This window comes from Solanum dulcamara, chromosome 7, assembly GCF_947179165.1.
Source record: "Solanum dulcamara chromosome 7, daSolDulc1.2, whole genome shotgun sequence".
In the NCBI taxonomy this organism is placed as follows: domain Eukaryota; kingdom Viridiplantae; phylum Streptophyta; class Magnoliopsida; order Solanales; family Solanaceae; genus Solanum; species Solanum dulcamara.
In genome coordinates, this window is record NC_077243.1 from 37,770,001 (window position 1) to 37,778,798 (window position 8,798).

Sequence of the window (8,798 nt, forward strand, 5' to 3'; positions counted from 1 at the left end):
TTTGGGCATGTGAAGTGACTATGTTGATGTGAGATAGGAAAAATTATGGTTGTTGTCATACTATTATCGTGAATTATATGAACATGAATTGATTGCATTGGTTCTGACATATTGTGTTGAGATTGAAAATGATATGAAACAAAAGGGGTCGGCCCATACGCTCCGTGGCAGGTATTATGAAATAAAGGGGTCGGGCCACACGCTCCGTGGCAGGTATTATGAAACAAAGGGGTCGGGCACACGCTCCGTGGCAGGATATATATATTGAGGGGATGGGCCACACGCTCCGTGGCAGGTTACATGGACAGAAATGTCCCCCATGGATTCCGGACTGTAATTCAGCGGATGTGTATCGATAGGAAAGACATGCATCATCTCATTGCATTTCATCGCATTTTGTTGATATTTGTGAATTCGTGTTTACCCCTTTATTGCTCTGTATATGCTGAACTTGACTTGATATGATTCATTGATGAAACTATTGATGAGTATTCGTGGACTGTATTACTGTTATTATTGTACAAGTGGAGAGTTGGGCTGATTTTATGCAGGTTGTAGTTAAGGAGGTTCGGTTGGGAGGATAGGAGTACTTGTATTTATTGAGCTTTTCTTAGTTTTAGTTATCCACTTGCTGAGTACCGTGTTGTTTGGTACTCACCCCTTGCTTCTACACTTGTGTAGGTTGTGAGCCCGGACCTTCTTGATCTCTTAGTATTCTCTACCACGTCTGAGGCTATCATCTCGAGTGTTGAGGTAGCTGTTACATCCATCTAGCAGACACCTTTTACTCTTTTATTATGTTTTAGTCCTATTCTAGAGACAAAGACATTGTGACTGTATTCTCTTTCGTACTTTGGTAATGTATTAGTGGCTTGTACACGCGACAACCAGTCTTGGGGGATTGTGAGATTATTTATTTATTTTTGACTAAGTTAAACTTTGCTTTATCTCAATTACTTCCGCATTTACTTTCCGTTGGTTATTAGGCTGACTCATCTCGGTGGGTTGAGATGAGTGCCATCACACCTGGATTCGGGTCGTGACAAAGATGGTATCAGAGCCCCAGGTTGATAGGTCTCACGTGTATAAAAGCCGAGTCTAAGTAGAGTCTTGAGGATCCGTACGGAGACGTCTGTACTTATCTTCGAGAGGCTATGAAGACTATTAGGAAATATCTTTACCTTTTGGTTCTCTATCGTGCGTCCTTGATCTGGTCTATTTTCTATCGCCTCACTCCGTTCTCTCACATATAGTGGTGACTCTTGCCTGATTCTATGTGCGTGTAGTTGAAATGCCATCACGTGGTCTAGATCTAATTTTGAAGTGGAAGTAATAAACTTATGAAAAGGGTGTATGGTGAGACTTGTAATGCACGGTGATTTCAAAGGAGTAAGTAAGGTTATAGTTCAATAATGTACTTTGAGGATATGGTGTAGGAAGAGGAACAATGGTTTGAAGGATTATATGAACGTCTTATATTTCTAGATAGTGGTTAAGCATCAAGAATGATGCTTGTTTGGCCTACCCAATGTTTGAAGTGGTTCTACAATTGAGAATGGTATAGTTAGGGGAATGACTATTTTGTGAGCACTGTGCCCTCGGAGACTACAGACTGTAAAGTTCGTCGTGAAAGAATGAGTTACATAGTGTGTGATGAGGATGATTTTACGCTAGTCGAGATCAGAATCTCTACAGCGGTTTGATAGGGTGGATGTATATCAGGAAGGGTTATTATAAGTCTACTACCGTGGTACTTGTGATTATTTGGTTAGGGTTATGGGTTGTGTTACTTCTGCTATTGACCTTACCTACTGAAGGGTGATATCACTTTTGAGTGGAGACTAAAATGCGTTGGTAATATATGATAGTTACGCAATGGATATGAAGGTGTAGACTATCTAGGTATGATCTTTACGGTGGGTATGATGTATTCTAGTGGTGGATCTATCAAACCTTTACGGTGTGGTACTATTGGTATACAAAAACAAATACATCGATTATCAAGTATGATTACTAACTACTTAACGAGTTATCAGTTGTATCATCTTCTCATAGGATGAGATTTGATGTTGCATTCACATTTGAAAATCCAACTAGTTTGTTACTACGGACGCTTAGGGTAAGCATTGTTTATAAGAAAGATCTTAGTGGTGGATTTTGGTATGATTAATGCGTTTAGGTTGTGAAGTGTATCCCTAGAATTCTAACTGAGGACTTGTAATTTAACCATAAACTCCAAGGGAGTGTATCGATATCAGAATGGTAAGCTTATGGATAAAGAAAGTAGTAGTGAGTATACTTGTGTGAATGCAATTAAAATTTTTAGTGAGAGTGCGCATAAAATTGGGTTATTTCATTAGATTTGGTTGGTATAACTGGGTTTAAGGTGTCTTGTCGATTAAGAAGGTTGACTTTGAGATAATGGCAATGGTTATTGAGCATAACGGTAATAAGAATTTATGATGGATTATGATCCGGACACAACCATACTTTAAGGATTTTGGGTTAAATAGATTCAATATAATAATAATGACTTGTAGGTATCTAACTTGCAATTTTCTACTATTTGATGAGTGGCGTGGTTGTATGAAAAGTCGTAGAATGTGTTGAGACACCGCTCGAATAGAATTGAAAGAATCTAGAATCATAAATGAAAATAATTAATAAAATATAGTTTAGCCTTCAAAACAAGGCGAGAACAATTATATTTACTTTGGTTGTAAGGGCCGAATTTATCTTCAGAGAGAGTGGAGAATTAAATTTAGTAACACGTGGTTCTGTTTATTTTGCTCTGTTTATGATGGCAGTGTTATGTGTTATTCATATGGGTTCACGATTATTGGATAAGATTTGAGAAATAACTCTATAGGCGTTTGACTCGAGTGTGGTAATAAGTTCTTTTGTGGTTTCGAATTTAGTAACTGGTATAATTAAATTTTAACGAAGGATACAATAAGATGAATAGAGAGGTGATCAATGATAGCTAAGATACGTGAATTCATAAAGGTCTTCAATGTATGAGCTAATATTGATAGATAATGGGATTAGGTTACATGGATGAAATTCGAAATTCAAGTGGTTCATTTTAAGTCTATATTATGGCGGTAGGTTTCGTCAAGGTATAGATCGGCAAGATGAAAATTGATCGATGACATGGGGTATTGAGCAGTTGAAAGAACTAGTACAAGATTTGGATTGCAGAGTTTATTGCTTTTGATCATTAAAAGACCTAAGAAAGGGGCTTCACTTAAAGTTTTGATTCAAAAGATAAAGTAAAATGTCATGATTTGTTGGTCAAAGAATAAGGTTGGTAAACGAGTTAGCAAAAGGAACAAGAGTCTGGTATATTGAATAGTTCAAGGTATTTGAAATTTGCATCATGGGAAGCATCTAAGAAATGATAAGAAATAAGATACCATGTGTAGATCTTTAATTCAAAGTTGAAGATTATACGAATTTTCACCCTTGTGTTCAGATATGACTATACAATGTCGATTGGTTCGACACAGACTTATGAGGGATGTAACAACGACTTTTCTTAAGGTTTGGTTTTGATTTGAATGACAAATAGTGAGGTGTCGAAGATTATGTGTTTTATGTAAGGTTAGACTCTCAAATTATGGTAGGTGACTTATGGATGCACTACGAGATGAGATATAGTTCTTCGTGGTTATTAAGGATATCGAATTGGATTGATACTACTCTATTGATGAGTTATACGAACTATTGTGATGCGTTACATAGGCACTAGAGGGTAAATAGAGGCTATGTGCTCATAGTATATAGAATTATTTAGGTGACCAAGAATTTCTCTAAGTTTTGGTATGGGGAACAAACTGGTTGATTGTGGGTAGCAAAAAAATCAAAGTGATGGAGTCAGATGAATGAAAATATTTGATATAAGCACTATGGGAGAAGTATCTTGTGTTGTTCGATCTTGATTTCGTACATTCTTATATAACTACCTATTTTGTTTCGGACATGATTTGAAGTATGATTTGCTCCCTATGCCCATAAGTGTTTCTACTTCGGTGGATGGATCTCTAGTGGTTGATCGATGTACCGATCCTGCAATATCCTTTTGGTAGGGTAGGATGCTTTTGCAAACTTGGTTATTTCAGTTGTGATAGATTTGGTGTTGTTACGGATTGTTGAAGTATAATAGTGATTTACATGCACAATTATTTTTATAAGAATTTGTAGAAGAGCTACATGAGTACTTACAGTTGTCTGACAGTCTTAAAACTCAACTCTCATCGGGGTCTCGTTCTGGCTATGTATGGTAGAATGTATGGGGCCATGGGTCTAGTGTTACCGCTCTTAAGGGTTGCTTACAATCACAACTATTGATCTACCATTTTCGATAGTGTTATTAGAAGTTTTGTATGCTTGGGTGTATCGCTCGCTAGGAGGGTATTCAATCATTTCATTCTTTGGGTTAGATAAATCATATTCTCTAGTAATGAGTACCTAATGTCTAAAGATCAAATTTTTATAGCTTAAGCTCGTGGGAAGCTTGGGTAGCGAGAATGGAATCTTGACAAAACCTGTGATAGTTTGCACATTATGAGTATATGGTGGTTGTTCAAGTTCACTTCTGGTTGTAGCCGGTGTTAAGAACTTCATCGTAAGTATGTGAGAAAAGACTCGCCTTGGTGGTTGTGCTATGATTCAATAGGTTTCGATTCAAATTGAATTCATGGGTTAGTTTATGGCTTGGTAATCACTCCTGATTTGTAAATCTACCAAGGTTTGATTCAAAAATTCAGTTCTTAGTAGTTGATCTTGATGGAATGGTCTTAAGGAGGAGCTCACTTGGAGGGATGAACACCGACTCTAGAATATAATAACTCAAGCTTTAGGTAACGTCGGCTATTCTTTCTTTTCCTTCTTTATGTTCGAGGACGAACATGATTTTTAGTGGTGGATATTGTAATGACCCGTTAGGTCATTTTGAGAATGAGTCCTCCTCCTTTCATATGAGACCCTTCCTTTAAAATTTTAATGGGTTATTTGGACTATTCGATAACTTTGGTTAATTAGTTGAGGGATAATTTTAGAAAATTAATTTAATTGATGGGCTAAAGTGTTAATTTATTTAATACCCTATACCACTTTTCTTATATTTATTAAAATAAGTTAGTAGGATTTGTAAATTTTAATACATAATTAGTTTGGAAAAGGAAAAAGAAAATAATAAAAGAAAAGAAAAAAAAAGAATTATATATATATATAATCTGATGGCCTAATGCCATCAGATGTAATGAGAAAAAACCAAGAGAACGGCGGCCGATGAAAAGGAAAAAAAAAATAGAAAAAAAATACAGAGGAAGAAAGAAAAGAAAGGGGAAAAGAAAAATAAAGGAGAAGAGAAAAATAGGGATTTTCATTTCAAAGCGTCAAGGTAATTATTCTCATCCTTTTCATTAAATTTTCATGTGATTATGAACATATTTTTTAGGATATATTGATGGAGAAACAATGTTGAAATAAGAAAATATGACCCTAGGGTTCTTTATATAAAATCTTGATTTGGGGGTCGAATAACGATCCGTTTTAGCTGAAATTTGACATGTGAGTTTATTTTATCATGAGTGAACATAATCGGAAATAAAATTTCAGATTTGACTTCAATGACATAGAATGAGTTAGTTCCCGAATTTTGATATATTAAAATAGATAATTGAATATTAAGTATATTATATTTTATGAATTCCATTAAATTTATGATATTGGGGAAATTAGAACCTAACCCTAGGCTTAAAATTTGGAAATATGAGAGTTGACATGCTATTTGACGTCAACATTAAGAACTTGATTATAGATTTGGGTAGATTTTGGATCTAGGCTAGACATATAATAATATGGGTGTTGTTAGTTTCGAAATCTTATTGTGGTTATTTATTTGACTAGATTACATTGATTTGGACACACAAAGGAAAGGGAAGGCTCAAGTACCAGAGTAATTGCTTGATTAATTAAGGCAAGTGAATTTCTAAACCTCAGTTTAAGCTTGTAGATGCTTGTATTTCCGTGTTATGTGTACTAGGGAGTAATGAGAATTAGACTGGGTTATTGACTATATGATTGACCTTAAAAATGGAGATGAGGGGTAGAAAATAGTGATCTAATGACATGTATTGGTGGAATTGATATGTTGTGATTATGGGTTTTTTTTGGGCATGTGAAGTGACTATGTTGATGTGAGATAGGAAAAATTATGGTTGTTGTCATATTATTATCGTGAATTATATGAATATGAATTGATTGCATTGGTTCTGACATATTGTGTTGAGATTGAAAATAATATGAAACAAAAGGGGTCGGGCCATACGCTCCGTGGCAGGTATTATGAAACAAAGGGGTCGGGCCACACGCTCCGTGGCAAGTATTATGAAACAAAGGGGTCGGGCCACACGCTCCATGGCAGGATATATATATTGAGGGGACGAGCCACACGCTCCGTGGCAGGTTACATAGACAAAAATATCCCCCATGGGTTCCGGACTGTAATTCAGCGGATGTGTACCGATAGGACAGACATGCATCATCTCATTGCATTTCATCGCATTTTGTTGATATTTGTGAATTCGTGTTTACCCCTTTATTGCTCTGTATATGCTGAACTTGACTTGATATGATTCATTGATGAAACTATTAATGAGTATTCGTGGACTGTATTACTGTTATTATTGTACAAGTGGAGAGTTGGGCTGATTTTATGCAGGTTGTAGTTAAGAAGGTTCGGTTGGGAGGATAGGAGTACTTGTATTTATTGAGTTTTGCTTAGTTTTAGTTATCCACTTGCTGAGTACCATGTTGTTTGGTACTCACCCCTTGCTTCTATACTTGTGTAGGTTGTGAGCCCGGACCTTCTTGATCTCTTAGTATTCTCTACCACGTCTGAGGCTATCATCTCGAGTGTTGAGGTAGCTGTTACATCCATCTAGCAGACACCTCTTACTCTTTTATTATGTTTTAGTCCTATTCTAGAGACAAAAACATTGTGACTGTATTCTCTTTCGTACTTTGGTAATGTATTAGTGGCTTGTACACGCGACAACCAGTCTTGGGGGATTGTGAGATTATTTATTTATTTTTGACTAAGTTAAACTTTGCTTTATCTCAATTACTTCCGCATTTACTTTCCGTTGGTTATTAGGCTGACTCATCTCGGTGGGTTGAGATGAGTGCCATCACACCTGGATTCGGGTCGTGACAGATTCCTTATACTAAATCAGTCAAAACTACTGGGTACATATGAATTGTACTCACCCCTATTTTTGTATCATTTTTTATGTAGATTCTAGTCAAGATATTACACGTGGCAGTTGATCCCCTCTAGTGGATAGTTTCTTATCAGATTGATGGTGAGATCTTGTGTTTTGGATCACCATTAGTTCCATATTTTACTTTCATTCTTTGTTTTTGTTCAAAGACTTGTGATGTATTTTATATTTGACAGTTATATTAGATGATCTTTATACTTATGACACCAGGTTTTGAAAAATTCTTTATTATACTTTTTTCTTTTCATTTGTGGCCTGACTTCCCCTTTGGGAGTCTTGTATGTGATTTATTATTCAGCTTACAAATTAGGTGGGTTTTGGGATGTGTGTCATCATGACCTCAATTTTTGAATCATAACAGGCAGTGCCCAATGATAGATAGAGTGACGACTTTCTTCAAGAAAAATTGTTGTTTTGTTGTGAATATTTGTGGGATACTTGTGTGGTGAAGTCTGAGTAGCCATGCGTGGTGAAGTATGAGTACTATACCTCAAAGAGATGCATCAATTCTCCTGATGATAGATTAGGTGACGTCTTTCTTAAGGAAATATTATCATCTTTTTGGAAGGATGTGACTTGTTTGGTACTAATGAGATAGTCGTGCATTGTGAAAAGTTGATCATACCCCTCCGAATTTTTCAAACTAAATGCATGATGTGAATAATTTTGTGACAACTCTTGTGACTCTTTTTATGACTTTTGACTCTTTAGGGGTTATTAAGTGTCATGCCATTTGTGCTTGTGAAGGGAGTAAACATTGAGCCGTCTTGATTAATTTGCATGCCATGTATGGTGCGTTTGTCGAATAATTCCTTGTATTTACTTATTCAAGCTAGAACTTACCCAGTTAGTCTTTCAATATTGGTCTTGATTGTTTTTGTTTGGAGAGATGACCTTAGGCCTTTTTTGTGATTTTTGGGAACGCACTTAACGTAAAAGGTCTACCATTGTAGTAAATGTATTCCTAGTTGAGCCATTTTGAGCTTAATATTATTTCTTTGACAACCTCATTATAAATCGAAACCGTTTTGAAAAGTAATCCTCTTTTGAACATGTCCCTCATTGAACTCTAAACTTGAGGAAGTTGAGGCTAAAAGCCTAAGATTGGGGGTGTTGTTGGAAACCCACAGGGAGATGATAATCACATATGGGCTTGAAGTTAAGCAATGAAAAAATAAATGAAGAAAAAAAGTGCTAAATAAAGAAAAGTTTGGAAAAGAAAGAAAGAAAGAAGTGAATAAAAGAAAAAAAAATCCTCCAAAGTATGAAAAAGTGTTGCATGTGGGGAATCGTGTGTGAAATGAGAGAAAGTGTGCATTGGGTTGAAAAAATAAAGTGGTAAAGACTAAAAAGGAAAATTTTTGTGTGTAGTTTTCAAGGAGGGTGTAGTCACGTTTACCCATTTATCCTAACATTTCCTAAGCCTACATTACAAGCTCGAGAAAAGTCCTTTGTGATCTACGACCATTTACTTTTGAGTCAATGATGATTGAAAATAAGGGCAATCCT